Here is a 22511-nt window from a genome sequence, read left to right as displayed (position 1 = left end):
ATATTGTAGCGGTGAGATTCAAAATAACGGTGGAGTGTGTCTTTGGATTCAAACACAGGTGTAGCGGTGATGTAAGAATAGAAAATGACTTTCTAAAGATATTAGAGTAGAAATTATATATATTAGAAGTTTTTTAAATTATTTAATAAAATATTAATTTCAAAAAATTAAAATCATATTTTTGTTAAGGTTAAATATTTATATATATTTTGAATAATTAAAAATATATTTATCATAATAAAAAGTTTATATATTATTATATAATAACATAATTATTAATGCCATTACTTCCTATAATTACTAAATATAAATATTTGGTGCAATACTATAATATAATTAACTTTTATGGAGTCCACTTTCAAAACAAAAAGCACAACCACCCAACTAAAACAAAACAGGTTAAAATGGTAAAAGGCAAAACCACCACAGCTTCTTTTTTCTTTACTGGAGCTCCATGTTTCAGTCCAAAACCAAGTGCCCAACGCGATAAAATCTCTTTCACTGGCAAAATTTAATGTCATCCACACGAATGACTAAGGTGCGTTTCACTATTTTCAAGAACAATCGTGCTTCACTGGAAGCAATCGGGCCAAAGGAAGCCTAAACTTGATGATGCACAGATTTGATTGTATGTATCAATTAAATATATTAAAATTATTTTATAATTTTATATAAATTTATTTTTATGATTAATATTATAAATAAATTTAAATTATTTTATAATTTTTTATATTTTATAATTCAATATTTTATTTGATAAAAATAATGTCTTAAATTGTTGTTGTTATATGCTATATACAATTTCCTATATTAAACATACATAAAAATGTGTTTGTGGAATATATTAAATTCTTACTTATGGAATCTATTTATATTAAATATTTTAAATTTATTTTAATTTATTTTTCTGTATAATAAAGATAGCATTAAGTCCTTTTGAATTAATAAAAAGCTCATTCGCCTTGGAATATCTGAAATAGTCCTCTTGAACTAAGTCCTGCACGAAATGGGTGAAAACTCAAAAACCTGGATATTTGATGTGTCGTTAAGAGCACCAAAAATATCTTATTCCCTGTAAAATAATAAAAATAATAGTGAAGGGGAAGTAGTGTCGAATCCTCAGGGACCGGATTGTACAAATGCTCGTTTCTTGAAATCCTAGACAATTTCTTGGCCAAGAAAACTTGCGTTCCTGAAAAAGAATTTCGGTTTGGAAAAGTAAAAATAGAATTTAAAGTAAATTGAAATTGCGAAATTAAATAAATAGTGAAAATTGAAATGAAGAATATAAAAATAAACAGAGTTTGAAAAAGAGAAAGTTTCTTATGTGGCGAGATTCCAGCCTCCAGTTGTCTCGTTCCACCTTGGGTTCAATCATTGGCTTTTAAGTAACCCTTCTCGAGCAGGATAAACCAGTTATAGTGGAAGAGGACGCCTACGACCACCAGCTCCAATGATTTAAACTTAAGATTTGGTGGAGCCTGACTCTAGCCAATAATCGCTTTTGTAGGACTATCTTCTGCTAGATCATCACTTCCCAACGGCGAATACCACGTCGTTTTGTCTCTTGGATTCGCCAACCTCTGACGCAGAAAGCCAACGAACCGACCGTACAACCTTCCCAAAACGTACAAAACGGTCGTTCCTTGCACAAGTTGAAAAGATCACCTATTAAGGGACATGGACGGAAGCATCAGGCCCGTAATGCGGAGAAGCGATGAATACCCTGTTGAGAAGGCTAAGTGCGAGTTCTAAGCCTCATGAACTCTTTTTTGGGGAATTTTGACAACCTTCGGTTAGATTAGATTTAGTGGCTCATGATTTTTGGGGGAAAACAAAAAAATAATGAAAAGGGAAATTTTATTGAAAGAAAATATGGAAAGAACAAAAAAACAAAGTTGTTGGGAGAGGGAGTGTTTACAGAAAAAGAGAGATATCAAATATGTGCCACTCCATCCCCTATTTATAGTACTAGAAAACCTAGCCTATTCCTAATTAAATTTTAAAAGATAAATACAAATAAATAAAGATAATTAAAGATAAATGAAAATAAATCCTAAGATTAAATCTAAATAAAAATCCTTAATAATTATCCTAATATAATTAAAATTAAAATAGAGTCTTGTGCTATAAAATATCTTCTTTTGCATATTTGTCCTTAGGTCTTCCATGTTTGCATTTTCGGCTCCATATTTTTCCCTCTGTCGCAGTTGGCCCAATTCATCTTTAATTTCACGCTTTTCGCCCTTAAATTTACTTTTGCCTTCAATTTAGTCCCTAAAGGATAAAAGACCATAAATAGCCCAAATTAGTAGAATCATCTCAAAATAAATATGTTATTAGCACATAAAAGTATGACGTTCTAGAGTATTATCAAATTCCCCCTACTTAGCCCATGCTTGCCCTCAAGTATGGTTCATGTCCACTATGAAAATTAGATCCTGCTATGAAAGAAATTCTACTCCAAAGTTTTATAAAAATAGTCAAAATGCATACGAAAAATAAAGAGAACCTTTAGCTTGATTTAAGTAAAATTGAAAAAAGTATTCCAATTAACACACACAAAAATTAAGATCGACTTGAATTATTTCATGAAAATTAGGTAATTTACCAAACCTATCAAGACACCTTATTTATTTCTCCCTTTAGTCTCCAAATTTTATTAATGCATCTTTCTTTCTTTTTTTTTAATATTTCAATTTTATTTATTTACTTTCACTTAGGAGTATACTGAACCTTTTGACGCGAAGAGAGATGACAATCCAAGCACCCCACCCCGGTTACTCAGCCCAGCACATTCCTAAATTTATTATTCCTAAGAACATATCGAACCTTTTAACGCGAAGAGAAATGATAGCCAAGTACCTCACCCCGGTTACTCAGCCCAACACATTCTTAGAAATTAATTCCGGTTAGCTAAATTTTACCTAACACGTCACACAACCTTTTGACGCGAAATAGGATGACAACCCAAGCACCCTACCCCGGTTACTCAACTTGTCACGTCTTAAGCTGCACTCATAACCACGGAAACATTATTATTATTAAACGAAATTTTAATTTTGGAGGACTGAGGAAATATAATCATGTGTCAAAAATAAGTTTTAGTAATCACCTTAATAGCCATGAACATATTTTAAGCATGCAATTGTATTAAGTGTCCTCTTGTATTTAGACTTAATCAAATTTACCAAAATCAAGATAGATTTAACTCCATTAATCATAATTATTTAAACTAAAAGAAATAAACAGTGGAGATGAAATCTATCAAGCAAAAATCAAAATTAATTCAGTAGATAAGAATCATGCATGTGGGTCAAACAGTGGGCAAGTCGTGGTCAAATTCTTGGGCATGAAAAGAGGCAAAATATTCTTAAAAATATATATATGGGTAGCAACAACAACAAAAATTCAGCATCTAAAATGACAGAAATAATAAGAAATGCCTCCCCCCTACTTAAAACACATAGTCCTCGATGTGGAATAAATAAATAAATAGGTAGAAGAAAAGTTTAGAAGAACTCCCCGTGTGGTTACTGTCGTTCGCGCATTATGGTAATGAGTTCTCCCTATTGTTGCTTTGGTTTACCTAGACAAAAGAAGAGAATTTTATCAACATCCAAAAAAATAAAATAAAATAATAAATAGTAAAATAAAATAAAATAAAATAAATAAAAAATTGGGTTACCTCCCAATAAGCGCTTGTTTAACGTCGCTAGCTTGACGCCTCAACTAGTATTGGGGTTGTTCCAGCTGAATTCTTTCGTTCGTATGAGTTTGGAAATTCTCTTTTTTTATCACATCCACCATATTTTGGTTTAATTGTCCTAGCGCCTCTTTCCTTGGTTTCATATTTTCCTCCAAGGGGTTGATCCCATTTAAATCGGTAATGGTCTCATCATTCTCCAAAAATATGTATTTGAGACGCTCGGGAAGTGATTTTAATTTCAGTTCTGGTGCCTGCACAACAGAAGGTAGAAGTATAGTATCCATAGGAGCCAATAATTTATTAACAGATTCAAAATCATCAAACATCATTTTAGATTTATCTTCATAAGATGACTCAAAAGTTTTTTCTACCGATGAGTCAATTATGTCGACATGGTTTACGTCCAAGACTTCACTTGGGTGACTAATAGTGCCATAAACGTTAAACTTCACGATCTCCCCCTCAAATTCTATCGTGAGGGTTCCGCTTCGTACATCAATCTTAGTATTTGCAGTACTAAGGAAAGGTCGCCCTAACAAGATGTCTGAAGACCCAGGAGTGTTATCCTCTTCCATTTTTATCACATAGAAATCTGCAGGGAAGATAAGCCTATTGAATTTGACTAATACGTCCTCGAAGACTCCTTCAGGATGTACAATGGACCTGTCTGCCAACTGAATGATAACACCTATCTTTGTCAAAAAACTCGCGTTAAGTGATTCATAAATAGAAAAAGGCATGACATTTATGGAGGCCCCTAAATCACACATAGTCTTCTTAATTCCTAAATGGCCTATTTTGTATGGTATTGCAAACATGCCCCTATCTTTACATTTTGCTGGTATTTTCCGCTGTAACACTGCAGATACATTCTCACCAACACTTACCTTTTCATTACCTGTTAATTTTCGTTTGTTGGTGCAAAGCTCTTTGAGGAACTTGGCATACCGCGGAATCTGTCTAATGGCATCCAACAGTGGTAAATTGATCTCAACATTCTTGAATGTTTCGAGGATCTCCTTGTCTTCCTTACTTTTTTGACACTGATTTAATCGTCTTGGGAATAGAGGTTAGATTTTCGACAATGGGGGTTTCGCTTGGACTTGTTTGTCACTTTCGGGATTTTCCTGGGTGATTTCTTGGCAAAGGTTCCTATCTGGAATTGGTTCCAATATCCTTCCACTTCGCAACGTCACTGCATTTGCGTGTTGTCTTGGATTAAGTTCTGTTTGTGACGGCAGCTTCCCTTGAGAGTTCAATTTCTCAATTGATATGGTCAATTCTCTTATAGATGCCTCAATTTTCTGTTTAAAATCAAGCATATTAGTTGCTAATTTATTGACCAAAGTTTCTAGAGAATTACCTGAATATTGTGGCTGTTGTGGAACCCAATTTTGGTATGGCTGGTTAAATCATGGATTGGCCCCATAACGTAAGTTAGGGTGGTCCCTCTATCTTGGGTTGTATGTGTTAGTGTAAGGGTCGTATCGCCTTTATGGTGGCCTAGGGAAATTTCCTGCAGCATCTAAATGAGCCATAGTATCATCATTCAAACTGTGACATGCATTAGTTATATGTTCAGGGGTAGCACATATTCCGCATACTCGGGCTGGTCTAGCTTTTTCTGCAACAAGAGAGCTCATAATATTAGTAAGTCTATCAATTTTATCTTCTAAGGTTGAATTACTTAGCTGATGAACCCTTCTAGGGGGTTCAGGATTGGTTTGGAATTGCTGAGAATTTGCAGCCATCGTGGAGATTAAGTCTCTTGCTTGTTGTGAAGTCATGTTAACTAACGCTCCTTCACTAACGACATCTACTATATTCATCTCCATGGGTTTCAAGCCTTCATAAAAGTACTGAAGCAAAGACTGTTCCATTATACCGTGTCGTGGGCAACTTGCACACAACTTTTTAAATCACTCTTAATAGTCATACAGAGACTCTACATCTTTTTGCCTTATTCACGTGATTTCTCTTCTTAACTCGGCTGCACGCGACACCGGAAAAAACCTGTTGAGAAACAAACGAGAAAGATCAGCCGAAGTCATTACAGATCCAGGAGGTAAATAAAATAACCATTCCCTAGCAGAATCCGCTAAGGAAAAAGGGAAAGCACGCCATTTAATTTGATCCTCAATTATCCCGTGAGGTTTCATACTAAGGCAAACCATATGGAATTCTTTCAAATGTTTATGGGGATTTTCGTTCTGTAACCCCCGAAAAGTTGGCAGTAGCTAGGTCAAGCCTGACTTTAATTTAAAATCAATATCCATAGTAGGATACGCGATGCACAGTGGCGGTTGTTCTATCAGTGCTTCGACCAGTTGCCGAATTGTCTGAGTCATAGGTTGATGTAATGCCCCTAACCCGAATCCGTCACCGGAATAGAGTTACGGAGCATTACCGGAGTTACCGATTTATTTATCAAATATTTCATTTCATCTAACGTTCATATTTGGAACCAATTAAAATCAACCATATTATCCTTTAAACATATTTATTTTTCTCGACATGTTTTACTTGAATTTATTATTCGTCTCAATATACTTAATTTCATTGTATCAATGTGCCAAAGATAATCACATATTGACATATCATGATAAATATCATTCTTTTGCCGTTTCTTCATAAACATAAATAAGGTAATTCATTATATCAATATTTCATGCATTTAAAAATACAATTCAAGTTACACTAACTTACCTAGTTACTTGTTTATGTTTATAATTTCATTAATCCGATATATTTTCTTTTCCACTTTCAAGTCTCGTATTTGAGTCATCCGGATCTTTATAAATAAATTTGATCGTCGTTTTCATTTATTTCATGTTCTAATACATTCAATTAATGCTCTAAACAAAATTACTATTTTACCCCTAAACTTTTAATTAATGACGATTTCATCCTTAAGCTAAAAAAATAAAATGTAACACCCCAAACCTGGCCTAGACGTTATGACCGGATCTGGTGCGCCACATCGATGCGTTCAAAACGTTTCGTTTTACTTAGTTTGGAAAACTTAGTTGGGGTTGTAAAAGATACTTTTTAAAGCATGTTAAGGTGAATAGAAGCTGTGCACCAGGTAGGAAACCAGGAAGAAGAGGAGGTGAGTCCGTCGGACTGCTTAAGTACCAAGCTCCCTTCGAATCCAATCCTAGACATGCACACCACCATTGCCACACCCTAACGACTCGTGTAATTTTGAGAAAACCGTTTGGTTATGTCTACCTTAAGAAAATGATTAAGTTTGAAAACGTTTGCTTAGCGGAAGTCTCACTTGTAATCGTGTTATTTTGAAATCACTTAATGTTTTGGAAACGCGTCCTAAAGCTAACCCATTTTCCTTAGTTATCATAGTTTTTTTCATCATAATAAAATAAAATAATAAAAGTAAAACAAAACCATAAAAATAGTTAAGCGGCCTTATTACACTTAAAACTCAAAACCATAAATGAAATTAAAATGACGTCCAGTTCATCAGAAAGAAACCAGGTTCGTAGAAACATATGGCCAGTCCGAATCTCTCACAGCTCCAAGCCCACTATGGTTGAGGATTACCTTCGAGGATGAAAATAAGGGGTGAGTTTTGGGAAACTCAGTGTGTAATTCAACCCAACCATAGCCTAAATCAGTTCAAACCACAGAGACAGAATAAGTTGGCCTTAGCCCAGAACAGATTTCAGAATAAGCCCATAGGCCCAGAACAGATCAGAACAGATATATCATGCTTATGCAGAAACCCAACCATATCCAACCACATACACCCCCATACCATCCTTTCGCCATGTGGGGAGACTACTCGACCCACCCAACCGCTACACGCCACAGAAATATGCAGCATGGCTGCCAGATACAGAAAATATGACAGAGTCACCAGATACAGATATTTTGTGGCAGTGCCACCAGAACAGATATATGTGGCAGGGCCACCAGAACAGATAATTTGTGGCATAGCCACCAGGACGCTTCCTCCATAATATAACCCATGTCTCCATGCAACAGATATACATTCATGGCATACATCATACAGATTTAATTCATCATGCTTTTCAGACAAAAATTAACCCTAGGGGTATAAAGGTCATTTTGCATACATAGGGGTATTATGGTAATTTTGCATACATAGGGGTATAATAAGTACATCTAACTATTTCTAAGGTTACCATGCATATCGTAGCCATTACGTTTAGCCAGAAACACTTACCGAGTGTTCTTACCGAATTGGGCCCATTGGCCCATTAACCCAATTTTGGCCCATTAAGCCCAAAATATCAAAACGCATGAAATCGCGCGTACTGCAGTTTTATCACTTTCGATTACCAGTAATAATTACCCATACTTCTTACGAGCATTCGCACACTCGCAAGTGCCCAAAATACTGGCTTTTCGGCATTTTGGCTTTTCGACTTTTGCCGATCTAGCCTATGAGAGGGTGTCAGGTACACACCTGTTTTTGGGATTTCCTCGACGAGATCTACACACGAACTGCCTACAATTGAATCACTTAATATTACTCCAAATATCGAAATAAGATTGAGTATATAGTCCCCTACCACATTCGGCCAAACATGCCTAAAACCCTTATTGCTCTTACCTTACTGCCGAAAGATGGTTAACTCCTAAGATCCGATCGTTCCACCGGTCCAAGCCCTTGATCAACCGCCTCTAAATCACGCTATTACCAAAACAAAATAGTTATTATGACCCCTCAGGGTTACAAGTCCAAATCGACAACCTCCCTAACTTTTAGGGATTTCGGCTTTTCCTAAAATATGTAAGAATACTAAGTTTTGGAGAAGACTTACCACCGATTCCTTAGTGAATGATTCCAATGAGTTTCCCACTCGATCCCGATGTAGATCTAAGCCCTCAGATGATAACAAAAGTCGGGCTTTTAGTGACTTCAGTATTCGGCCAAGTCCCTTTTAATGTGGTGTTTTTCGGCTTTTTGCAACTTGTGTTTAGAAAGGTAAAACGAGAGGGTTTTGCTATGGTCTTGTCGTCAAAACTTGAGGTTTTAGAGGGCTGGTGAATCGGCCACAAATGATGAAGAGAAGAGATGTGGTTTTGGTTATAAGAAATCGGCACAAAAAGAATCAAGCTTTCGGGATTTCGGCTTTTGTATATAAGGCTTAAGAACAATGATAAGAACGTGGAGATGAATAGAATAATTGAAGGATTCGTCTATGGGGAAAGAAGAAGGAAGATAGATGGAGAGAAAAAAGAAAAGAAAAGAAAGGAAGAGAAGGAAGAATGGTCAGAAAAGAAAAAAACGGCACAACACTTCCAAATGCCGAATTTATACCTAGCTTTTCACCTAGCCGAAATTTTCCCCCCTAAAGAAACCCTTGGCCGGCCAACTCTTGCTCCTCAAGAGTCCACTATTCGGCCAACACCATCCTCCTTGATCAGCTCCTAAATCCTCTCCCTTATCCCCTCCTTACTCAATCTCCTGAGCAATTCAAACTCCTCCTGACAGACTTTTACTTCAGTTCCATTACTTACCTTTTCTGTTCATAAAAATTAATCCCTTGTTTTTGCTATCAATGTGACTTGAACCTGGGTCCTCCCCAAGCTTCCACACGCCACTTATAGCCTTCCCTGTGGCGTCACATGCCACTTCACCACTTGCTTCCTTGTGATCCATTTTTCACAAATAATTCCTAAAAGCCCAATTTATCAGAACCCCTTTCTCTTATAGAATTAACTTTAATTAAAACTACCGGGTTTTATCCTAAGCTTGGGCCTTCTTGAGGCCCACCAACATGATTAATCCTACACATAACAAACAGAACACAGAATTTTAAATTTTACAACTTTTACAGAATTCCCGAAAATTGGGGCGTTACATAAAATTCTTACAATTTAATCCTTATTTCCAGTCGTTATTCTCATACAAATTGATAACAACCCATGAATTCTATAAAATATCAGAATTTTCCATAACTTCAACACTTTTCAATTTAATCCTTAAAACATTTTTTTCCCGATCTTGAGCTAAATTAATAACTTCATTCAATTTTGAAATTTTAAATAATAAAATAACCCACTTCATACAAATTGGTCATCTCTAACATTTTTACAAAATTGCCCATAAAGTTTTACTTTTATTCAATTTAGTCCCTGAGCCTAAAACATGCAAATTAGCTATTCTAGCTGAATATTCATACATATTTTCCTCATCCTCCTCTCCATTCCACATCCTTAATTTATATAATATGCTTATAAGTAACATTACCAATAATTTCACTCTTTACATATATGTATATTCAAAACTGTCCATTTGCGTCATAGTTACTAAATAATTTACATCTTGAGATACAGAACTCGAAATTAAGATCCAATAATTTTCCATGAAACTATACTTATATTCTTACCATATAATTTTTAGAATTTTTGGTTTAGCCAATAAGTACAGTTTATTATTTAAACTCACCCTTATTCTGCTGTCTGATAGTTCCGACCCTTCTTTACTAAAAATTAATTATCTCATTGTACAAGATTTGGATTATGTTCTTGTTTGTTTCTATTAAAAATATACTCATTCATGATTTTAAACATATAACTTTAAGAACCTAATTATTTTTCTCCAATATTATATGATTTTCCAAAGTCAGAACAGGGGAACCCAAAATCATTCTGACCTTGTCTCACAAAATTTGTTATATCTCATGATTCACAATTCCATTGCTTACACGGTTTCTTCTATAAGAAACTAGACTTAATAAGATTTAATTTAATATTTTATTCATTCTCTAATTAGATTTCTACAATTTTTGGTGATTTTTTAAAATTAGACTACTGCTGCTGCCCAAAACTGTTTTTGTGCAAAATGTTAATTATTAAGTTTATAACACCCTTATTTCCTTTCTCTACAATATTTCCCACCACTTTCTCTTATTTCTCTTCACTAATATATCAAGAACATAGAACCATATATAAGAAAACTCTACTTTAGCTTCATTTCCATGCTTTTTCAATAATATCAAACTTAAAAATACATGGAAATCTTGATGTTCTTACCTTGTCATATTGTTTCCAATCTTTAACTTCATTTTCTCTCTCCTCCAGCTTTTATTTCTTGAATTTAACTTGATATTATAGCTCCCTATAGTCTTCTTGTCATCTTTCTCTCTTGATGGCTATGGAAATTCTTTTGATTTCTAAGTGAAAATGGTAGATTTTTTATGAAAGGACCAAATTGTAAAGAAAAGAAAGTTTCTTTCTTTCTTTTCTCTTCATACGTTTAGGTGCATGGGAAAAATGATGATGATTCTTCATCTTTCTTTCCTTATATATACTAAATAAAATAATTAATAAAATAATAAAATATCATTTAAAAATTAAATTAAAATATTAATAAACTAATATTTATTTATTTATTTAATCTAAAATATCTCCAACATCATCATTGCTTTCTAGATTTCTCTCTCTTCCAATTGACCATTTTTCCCTTTGTGATCTTTTAAAATTCCATTCTTGAGTCATCACTTAATTTGATAAAATTGCAATTTAGTCCCTCATAATTCTTCACCTATTCAATTTGGTCCTAATTCATCCATTTTCCTGGGTTTCTAGATCATTCCACCCTTAAAATATTTTCACTATTGGTCCTTCAAATTTTTCATATTTACACTTCAACCCCTTAAATTTTAAGTATTTACTCTTGGGCAGCAAAACTTTTCTCACTTTTACAATTTAGTCCTTTCTTGAATTAATATGTCATAATATACTTCCCAATGACATAACTCAAATTTCCCTTTCTTGTTACTTTATTTCCTTATTTTACTATATAAAGGATAATATCTTACTGTAGAAATTTTCGGGGTGTTACAGTTGAGGTGCTAAATTAGGGTTTTCGTCAACCCTAGCGTTAAGAACTTCTTCCAGGGAATTGACTTCTACTTTTTCGCCTTCAAAAGTTTGATTAGGGTTTTCGTTAACCCTAGACTCTGTTTCGTCGTTGATTCTGATTTCTGGCGGGGTATTACTTTGAGTCCCAACCACCGCTGACTGTTTTTTTCTTAGCTTTGTTTCCTTGCAATTAGCTCTAACAGTCTTTTCATTCTCCGAATCAAAGGCAAGAGTTCCTGGAGCAGATCTGGTCATAAGAAACAAAAAAAACAAGATTAGTACGTTACCGATCCCCGGCAACGGCGCCAAAATTTGATGTGTCGTTGAGAGCACCAAAAATATTCTTTTCCCTGTAAAATAATAAAAATAGTAGTAAAGGGGAAGTAAGATATAATCCTCAAGGACCGGATTGTACGAATTCTCGTTTCTTGAAATCCTGGACAATTTTTTGGCCAAGAAAACTTGTGTTCCTGAAAAAAAAAATAGAATTAAGAATTTTAGTTTGGAAAAGTAAAAATAGAATTTGAAGTAAATTGAAATTGCGAAATTAAATAAATAACGAAAATTGAAATGAAGAATATAGAAATAAATAGAGTTTGGGGAAGAGAAAGTTTCTTATGTGGCGAGATTCCAGCCTCCGGTTGTCTCGTTCCACCTTGGGTTCAATCATTGGCTTTTAAGTAACCCTTCTCGAGCAGGATAAGCCAGTTATAGTGGAAGAGGACGCCTACGACCACTAGCTCTAAGGATTTAGACTTAAAATTTGGCGGAGCCTGATAATCGCTTTTGTGGGACTATCTTCTGCTAGATCATCACTTCCCAACGACGAATACCATGCCATTTTGCCTCTTGGATTCGCCAACCTCTGACGCAGAAAGCCAACGAACCGACTGTGCAACCTTCTCAAAACGTACAAAGCGGCCGTTCCTTGCACAAGTTGAAAAGATCACCTATTAAGGGACATGGACGGAAGCGTCAGCCCCGTAATGCGGAGAAGCGATGAATACCCTGTTGAGAAGGCTAAGTGCAGGTTCTAAGCCTCATGAACTCTTTTTTGTGGAATTTTGACAACCTTCGGCTAGATTAGATTTAATGGCTCATGATTTTTGGGGAAAAACAAAAAAATAATAGAAAGGAAAATTTTATTGAAAGAAAATATGGAAAGAACAAAAAGGCAGAGTTTTTGGGAGAGGGAGTGTTTACAAAAAAAGAGAGATGTCAAATATGTGCCATTCCATCCCCTATTTATAGTACTAGAAAACCTAGCCTATTTCTAATTAAATTCTAAAAGATAAATACAAATAAATAAAGATAATTAAAGATAAATAAAGATGAATGAAAATAAATCCTAAAATTAAATCTAAATAAAAATCCTTAATAATTTTCCTCATGTAATTGAAATTAAAATATAGTCTTGTGCTATAAAATCTCTTCTTTTGCATATTTGTCCTTACGTCTTCCATGTTTGCATTTTTGGCACCACATTTTTCCCTCTGTCGCATGTTGGCCCAATTCATCTTTAATTTCACGCTTTTCGTCCTTAAATTGACTTTTGCCTTCAATTTAGTCCCTAAAAGATAAAATACCATAAATAGTCCAAATTTGTAGAATCATACTCAAAATAAATATGCAATTAGCACATAAAAATATGACGTTCTAGAGTATTATCAATATCAGTAAATCTTGATGACGTAACCTTTGTCATATGATCGGCGACTACATTGTGAGTCTTTGGAACATGTCGAAAACAAACATTCCATCCTAAGCACACCATTTGATGAATCCCGCGTAATTCCATTAACTAACTATCCTCTACAATTCCCTCTACAATCATTTCTATCAAAGTAGCATTATCACTCTCAACTTCTAACTGACAAATCCTCTTCTCCCATGCTAAACGGAGCCCCTTCATATAGCTCTTGCTTCAATCTTAAAAATTGCTTCCTTACCTAGCAACCATGAGAAACCCTAGAACCAATTAGCATCAACATCTTTAAGCACTCCCCCAATCCCAACATAAGTTCCATTCAATGAAACTGTTTCATCTGTATTAAAACTCAGTCCTGTAAATATTGATATAAAATCCAAATCACAATTAAAATAATAGTCTAAATATATTATTTGCATATATGTTTATATAAAATCCAGATAATGAAATCTATTATAATGAAATCCATATAATGTATAAATAGAATGAAAAAATCCATACGAATATAATGAATCAAAATTAGAATAAAAAAATTCATTTAGTATAAATTATAATAAAATCATATTTTTATTTATTAGTAAAAAATATTTAAAAATAAATTGTAAAAGAATTTTAAAAAGTAAAATCCATTCCAAAATCTATTAAAAATAAAAAGTTTACTCTATTTAATATAATTTTATACAATTAATAAAGGTATCTTCATTAAAAGGAAAAACGTAGAATATGTATTTTTCTTCCTTTTAATTTTTACTATAATCATATATGTATGTTTGTATTAATACTTAAAATTTTAAAATATTGTTAATTCTAATTATAGTAAAATTTCAAAAATCGGTGCATCTCACAAATTGGTTGTACATATTTATTAAAATGTGTTATATTTATTTGTTAATTTTTTTGTATAAAATTTTCATGAATAAAATGATTTTTAAAAGTAAAAAAAAATTAATGAAAAGTTTATTTTTTAAAAAAAACTTATTTTATAAATATTTAATAAATAGACATGTCCATGAACCAAGCCAAAGTCTGAATTTAAAAAAAAATTCCAAGTCTGGGCTTGGGCTTGACCCGGCCTAACCCATCCAGATAACTCATATCATTGTTTTAAGTTATTCTTGAACCAATAAAAATAGGGGGAATCTAGATTTTTTTTAGCAAGGGCCAGAATTTAATTATAATTTTTCTATATATCAAAATATAAGTTTACCATGTATTAATTTATAATTTCATCATTTTTTAAAGGTACTAAACATACTTGTTTTCATTTTAGGGAGTTAAAGTGTAATTTTACTATATTAATTTATAATTTCTTTATTTATAAGAGTATTGAATTGAAAATTTTTCATTTTGAGGGGAACAAAGTTCAATTTCACTATATATTAATTTATACTCTCTATTTATAAGAGGATTGAATTGAATTTTTTTTATTTTTGGGGTCTAAATAGAAATATTGTTATTTCTCTCTTCCATATAATATATATTATTATATAAAATAATTTTAAATTATAAGCTCTTTCTCATAAATTTCTTCTAAGGAAGAAAATCTAAAGAGCTTATGAAAATAGTGAAAAATTTTACACTTATTTATAGAGTAAGTGTGAGCTATAAAAATGTTCTTTAATTGATATAGGTTTAAAAATGGATTATATGTCACATGTCGACAAAATGGATATGTAACGTGTCAAAAAATTATATTGTCCACGTCAGTTGTAGCACTAAGACCTTGTAATATAATATATTTATATGGTAAGACATATGATAGCTATTTTTATTAATTTTAATATTGTATTAATTGACTTATTGTTGTTAAATATTAAAATAAAATATAAAATATTTTTATTTTTTAATTATTTTAAATTAAAATTGAATAGCAATATTTAATTAAAAAATCCAACTTTAACGGAAAAATCAATTAAATAAAAGTAAAAATGACAAAATTCAATATAAAGTTTAAATATAGAGGTAATTTTCTTTTAGTTCATAAGAAGAACGACAAGTTAAACTATATAATGCAAATTTTAAATTTTGGCATATTTGCACATTAATAAAAAAACAGAAAAAATAAGAATTCTTTTTAGTTTGTAATTTTTAATAGGGTAAATTATATAAATGTGTCATTTAGTTATATGTAAGTTTTCGTTTTAGCCATCTAACTATGAAAAGTTATAATTTGATCATTCAAATTTTCGACGTTATATTTTTGGCCACCCAACCATTAGATGACTAACCAAAGAATGACGTGGATTTACAAATTCAACCTAATATCCAAAATCCTTTTTTACTGCTTATTTGTTTGAATGTTGAAATAACACAGATTATTTACTAAACCCTAAGTTTGGTATTTCTCGTACCAAAGAAATGAAGAAAGGGAATAAGAGAATGCCAAAAAGAACAAAGGTACCCAATGTGGTTTCGTTATGTTATTGTTGTTTTTCAACCAATTTTTTGGTCAATTATAGTTTAGGTAGAAGAATTTTTTTTTTAGCAAAAACTATGGAGATCAGTTTCATAATTTATGTTGTTTTTTTAGATGGTATGGTCCACAGATGATGCCTTATGTAAGAGATGTTCTCCTTGAGTATTAATAAAAATCAAAACATGGGAAAAAGGAAAATAGAAATGAGAGAATGTTGTGGATTTTTTTTTCTTTGTTTGCTTGTGTTTTGTTGGTATGGATTATGAAGTGAAAGAATTATCAAATTTAGTTTGTATTTAGTGTTACAAACAAGTGTTGTGGGTTTTATATTGTGGGTTGATATGCTTTTTGTATGTTGGGGTTTAGGTTATGTTTAAGTTCAAATTTGGAATTGTAATTAAATTTGGGGTTGTACTAGAACATTGAAAGTTCAATAGAACTTGAAATTTTAATGTTTATTGTAAACTTCAGTAAGCTTGAATGAGAATAGAATTTAACAAGTGTTAGAAAATGAAATTGAAAAAGTTTTTTAAATTAATATGGTTAGCCGTGAAGAAGCTAATTACAAAACATTAACGGTGAATAATGTCAATTGTTTAGAACTTAATCAAAAGAGTAATGTAAGCTGCCAATAATGTAATGAAGAACCTAATTACAAAATAATGTAGGCAAAAGTAGTTAATATAACAAGCTGTCAAATAACCTAATCACAAAATAATAGAAACAACTAATACAATAATTTCAAACTCAAGCGTTCAATATTTCTCAACACACAAAAAGCTAAAAAAATTAATTTCCAATCATGTATCCTTCAATCCATCATTGGTCTTTTTGTATGAATTGTTTCATCTTTAACAAGGTTTGAGACAACTTTATTGACTGAGTGAAATGGTCACTCTCCCAATTTCAATCACAATAGGCATCTATCGAAAGTGAATATAGATGGTGGTGGTTGTTGACTTAAAGGTTGAGGTTTCTTTCTCTTTACAAGTAACTTATGCCTTGAAGGTTGTTTAGTTTGAGGTTGTTGCTACATTTATTGAGTTGAAGGTTGGCGTGTTGTAGGTTGTTGTTACCTTGTCTTTTGACTTGTTGTAACAACTAGGTCTCTTGCAACCTGTATGGACAACTAACATAGTTAGACAAGTTACAAAAAAACATAAAAGTGACATATAAAGAAATTTATTCTAAGGAATATTCACATGTTGGTGTAGTCTGTTATTGTCATCAATTACCCTTTTACATGTCCTTACATTGTGCCTATTTTACCTTACTTTGGGCAATTGATTTGTTGCCTTTTCTTGCTCAATCTACCATTAGTGGATGAGGTTTCATGAACTTCTTTTCTTCTATTTTTGTTGGGTCTTCATAGTGGATTTCACATAGGTAGTGGAAGATAGGTTCATAGGGTTCGTTTTTTCTTAGTATAGCACTCTTTAACATAAGTTTTTGGCCTCTCATTCTTTATCAACATTACTGACACTACATGGTTGCATAAGATGCCTATCAGATCCCTTTTTTGCGTGAACGACTTTGAGATTCTAGATCTACCACATGCTAGTTGGTTTAGTCGTATTTAACTTGTCACCTTGGGCCACCAGCATATTTAGGCCACCAAAATAGAGAATAAAACCTAGTTAGTATCCATTATAAAAAATGTATAAAAAAAAAAAGCATGTTGGAGGGAGTCACATATTAGACTGCTCGATAATGATGTCTAACTTTTTTAAATCTTTGGACACAAAGGTTCATTGTACTTCTTAGTTGCATATTCTTTTCTTGACCATCCTTTGAATTAGCTTTGTGCTTATTACCTTTATTATTACCAAGATATTGTAACCCCAATCTTGGCCCGGGCCCATACACGTACAAAAACCAAAAAATAAAACAAAATATTAAATGTCCATTTACAAATAATAAACCCAAAAAACCGGCCCAAATGTCCATTTACAAATAATAAACCCAAAATACAAACCAATTACATTAAAATCCAAATAAAACAAAAGCCCAAATTTTTAAAAAACCCCTAGCCCACAAAATTTTTTCAGCAAAGAGAGAAACTGACTCGCTTCAGCCACCATGTGCCCACGTTCTCCACCCACGACCATCAACGCCTCTCCACCACACACGTGGCACACCAGGCACGACCCCCAGCTCGTTCGTTAGTCGCCCACGTCCGTTCACATCTCCACGACCTGCGATTTGAGCAAGAAAATAGCAGGAAAACTGCTTGTATTCGGCTATAAAGCCTCCAAATTTTTCATTGTATGGGGTTTTTTTTGGGACTTTTTTTTCAAAAAAATTGAAGATAAAGATAATATCAAAACAAACAGAAAGATATAGCAACCATATTTGTTTAAGGTGATTTAAAGTTTCATTTTTCTTTCAATTTTATTTCCATTTTCTTTGATTTTTTTATCTACTGTATATAAGCAATAAGAGAAAGGGGAAGCAGCTCACCGGAGTCATCGTAGGAGGACCTTCGCTGGTCGCGAATGGAGAGCTTGGGCAATAACCTTTCGGCTGAAGAGTAAAGCGAGAGTGAGGAAAATGGAAAGCATAAAGCGTTTAGGTTTTCTTAAACAAAAAATAAAAGTCAGAATGTTTATTTGTTTTTTTTCCAAAGTAAAATTTTTAAAAACAGGTTTTAATAAAATGGAACAACATTTTTGGGGGAAAGAGGAAGTTTGTCCGCATGTCTGGCTATGAGTGGGGGATTTCGCATTTAGTCCCCCACTTTCGTGCTAATGTTCATTTCAATCATTAATTTTGCATTGTTCTTATTATTATTTTTTTTATTCGTGGTATTTTGCAATTTATTCGTTTTAAATTTTCTTTCATATATTCCTACATTTAAAGATCTATAAATGTTCAATTCAATACCATTATACATGTATATACGTAACTTATACTAAATTATTTTTACTCTAAGTATATATTATTGATTTCCTATTATTTTATGTAAATATTTCCTTTAATTTTTTATTTTTTTTATGTGTATATATATATTATTGATTTCATACTATTTTATGTATGTATATCTTCTTCTAAGGACCCTATTTTAAACGGTATATTTTATTTATTTTAAATACTTTCATATACTAGTATCTTTATTTTTATATATAAAATTTTCATTTCATGTATATTATTTATTTAAATTGACAAATACTATGTTATATGTTACTTACTTTTCTTTATATATACATTATGTATTTTGAAATTTCATTTAAATATTATCATTTCATCTATGAATTTTATTTTATTATTTTTTTATCTATTTCGAACTTTCATGTATGCTACTTTAGGATTTTTATATATGTTTGTTTGTTTGCATATTGATAATTCCAAATTGCATTTCTATATTATTTATTTGTTTGCTAGTTTTAAAACTTGCCACATGTTGTTTGTGTTAATTTGCTTGGAACTTCTTTAAATTTGCTTTTAATTCATTAGCCTTCAAATGTGAATATTGGGATTTTTTATAATATATGGTATGTCGCTTTTACATGTATCCTAATCTTTTGTATTTTCTCATTATTTATCCATGTCATATTACTGCTTCAACTCTAAAGTGAATCTAATGAATATACTTTGAGCTGGTTTTGCAATTGTTTATTTAAAAAACTTTCGAAACAAAAGTCATGTTTGGCGTTTGGAAATTTGGGAAATCGTGTCCTAACGTGCTGGGTTTCGGTTTTCTGCTTGCCTAAAATAGTCAAATATTCGTTCAAAATTTCATTCATGTTTTCTAAATTTTAAAAAAGACAAAGTTCTATGTTTGGAAATTCGTGAAATCGTGCCCTAACGTGATGGGTTTCATTTTTTCGTCGGACCAAATAATTGAATACCCTTTTCGTTGCATTTTAGAAATCGTGAGGTGATCTCAGTGTAACACCCTTCGCCCGTATCCCTCGCCGGAACAAGGTTCGAGGTGCTACCAGATTTAAGCTCATCCATTTATATAAAACCAGACCGTAAAAATTTTTGATCAATTTTAAACTTTTCATACACACGTATATTATCCTTTAATCGGGCTTACAAGGCCCAAAATATTCATGAGGCATTATTAAATATTTACCAATATCTTAGTCTTGTATCATTTATTTACTCAACTTTACAACCCTATACATGCCATAGACTCGAAACACTAAGATTTACTTATGCCGATAGCGTAAACTTGACAATGTGATAATATCTCTGACGGCCTCCAACCCGATCTAACCTGGCAACCCTAGGGAATATGGGAAAGAAAAGGGGAGTAAGCTTTACGCTTAGTAAGTTCATAAGAAAACAATAAGCAACTCATTAACAAGTTTTATCAATGTTTACAACATAATCACAAATTCACTACAAGTTGTCTTCCTGAGCAATAGTCACTAAATTATTTATAACTGGAGCTAAAAAACTCCAAATAAATTGTCGTTAATTTTCCCTGAAAATAGACTCATATATCTTTCATCCATAAAATTTTCAGAATTTTAGGTTTGGCCAATCAATACCAGATTTTTCTTAAAGTTTCCCTTGTTTCACTGTTTGACTAATCTGACCACTCTTCAGTACGAATCAAATTTCTCTTTGTACAGAATTCAAAATATGTTCTATTTGATTTCATTTGAAACTATACTCATTAAGCAGTTTAAGCATATAAATTTAATCTTATAACCATTTTTGTACAAATTATAATGATTTTCTAAAAACAGAACAGGGGACCCCAAAGTCATTTGACTCTATCCCACGCCACTTCAAATATCTCATTATCAGAAATTCTTTTGCTTACACGGTTTCTTTTATAAGAAACTAGACTCATTAAGCTTTAGTTACATAATTTATTCAGCTTCTAACTCAACTCCAACAATTTATGGTGATTTTCCAAAATCACATTACTGCTGCTGTCCCAAGCAGATTTATTACAAATTTACTCTTTCACACATTCTTTGCATTCACATTATTTAAACATGTATATCACCAATCAATTTCATCACATATCTATAATTTCACTCAAGCATAATTTCAATACAATACATCATGCTCAATGATTCGCACACAACCGTTCAAATTAGCAATTATAAGATGATTCCGCACATAGTCCACCCTTATCGATAATTTACAATGATTTTGCCCTTACTCACATATATGACATAGGCATTTTCATCTATGCTTCTCATTTCACACTCATGATTCAATTCCAATCGATCTAACATGCATAAGAATATATCACATACCTGGCCAACTTAATGAATTGAACAAATTCAATTGCCGATTTAACATAAGGTCTCATAGTCTTAGACTTTTATCAAATCACCGGCATTTAGCCTGCTAGGTTCTAAACCCGATAATATTATTCACCAGCTTAAAGCCTGCAAGGCTCAAAGCCCAAATATCACCATTATAAAGTCGTCTCATAAACAATTCATATAATATAGCATGTATACTTGTTCACTTTGCTCTATTTAATCATTCAATCACAATTTATAATTTCCCTTTGAATCATTCGATATTTTGCACACTAAGTGTCATTCTCAATATCTCGCACACTAAGTGCCATTCTCAATATTTCGTACACTGAGTACCATATTTGATTGCCCCGCACACTAAGTGCCACATTTTGTCGATATGTCGTCAAACATTAAAATATTCACGTATATACAATTTATACAATATTAAAGCATTAGAAACATCAATTTAACAATGCTTATTGCATACGAACTTACCTGGCTAAATTGTAGAGATACCAAAGTTCAGGGGCATTTTGGTAATTTTCTCATTTTTCTCGATTTTCCACCCGATCTTGATCTAAATTAATAATTTCATTCAGTATATTAATTTAGACATTAAAACACCTCATTTCATACAATTTGGTCATTTTGTCATTTTTACAAAATTACCCCTAAAGTTTTACTTTTATTCATTTTAGTCCCTGAGCTCAAAACATGCAAATTAACCATTTTTAACCATAATTAAGCTTAGCCAAATGTTCATGGTATCAAAACAGTCCATAATTCATTTTATGGAAAAATTATAATTTTGCCCCTAATATTTCAACTTCTTTACAATTTAGTCCCTATATCATAAAAATGCAAATTCATGAAATTGAGTAAAATTCTACTATAGACGAATATCACTAGTGTCTCTAGCAGCACACACATTTCATTTACTTGACATTTTAACCACAAAGTTTTCATATTTATCAATTTAGCCCTTAATTGTCAATTTCACAAAAATTCACTTAACAAAAAGGGTTTAACTATCAACAAGGACTCATATTCTTCCATTAAACTTCAAAGCCCTATTTTACTCATCAATGGAAAATATCAAACTATTCAATGGTTTTGCAAAATAGTCCCCTCGTTAGATAGATTAAGCAACAACGATCCCGAAAATATAAAAATAATTAAAAACGGGACTAGAAATGCCTACCATGCATTAGCTGAAAGTTGGACGCTTCTTCCATGGCTTCTCAAGCCTTCATATTCGGCTGGTAAAAAGAGAATGAAAAAGATGACACCTTGATTCTTTTATTATATTCATTTTATTATTATTTTTAACCAATTTACAATATTAACCTTTATTCACTTTATTTATTACACCAAATGCCAAGCCATCATATCCCATTATCTCTTTAATAGGCTAATTACCAAATAAGGACTTCTACTTTTAAGTTCTATATCTATTTAATACCTTTAGGTTATAGAACATAACTTTTGCACTTTACACAATTTAGTCCTTTCTGTTTAATTAACTGTTGAAACGATAAAATTTTTTAACGAAACTTTAATACCATCTTATTGCCACTACGTAAATATTTATAAAAATATTTACGA

At 32.2% G+C, this 22511-nt stretch overlaps 1 long non-coding RNA gene across 1 annotated transcript; it reads right to left on the bottom strand.

The window, feature by feature from the left end:
- Positions 1–17476: 17476 nt before the first annotated feature.
- Positions 17477–18653, bottom strand: LOC107889287 (uncharacterized). Its single transcript, XR_001681704.2, has 2 exons — positions 18151–18653; positions 17477–17885 (listed from the first exon to the last, which is right to left on the bottom strand). It is a non-coding gene; the product is annotated as an uncharacterized lncRNA (long non-coding RNA).
- Between the last annotated feature and the right edge of the window lie 3858 nt (positions 18654–22511).

This window comes from Gossypium hirsutum, chromosome A09 (genome assembly GCF_007990345.1).
Source record: "Gossypium hirsutum isolate 1008001.06 chromosome A09, Gossypium_hirsutum_v2.1, whole genome shotgun sequence".
Taxonomy (NCBI): domain Eukaryota; kingdom Viridiplantae; phylum Streptophyta; class Magnoliopsida; order Malvales; family Malvaceae; genus Gossypium; species Gossypium hirsutum.
Note: the sequence above shows the minus strand (reverse complement) of the source record. Positions and strands in the feature narration are given on the sequence as shown.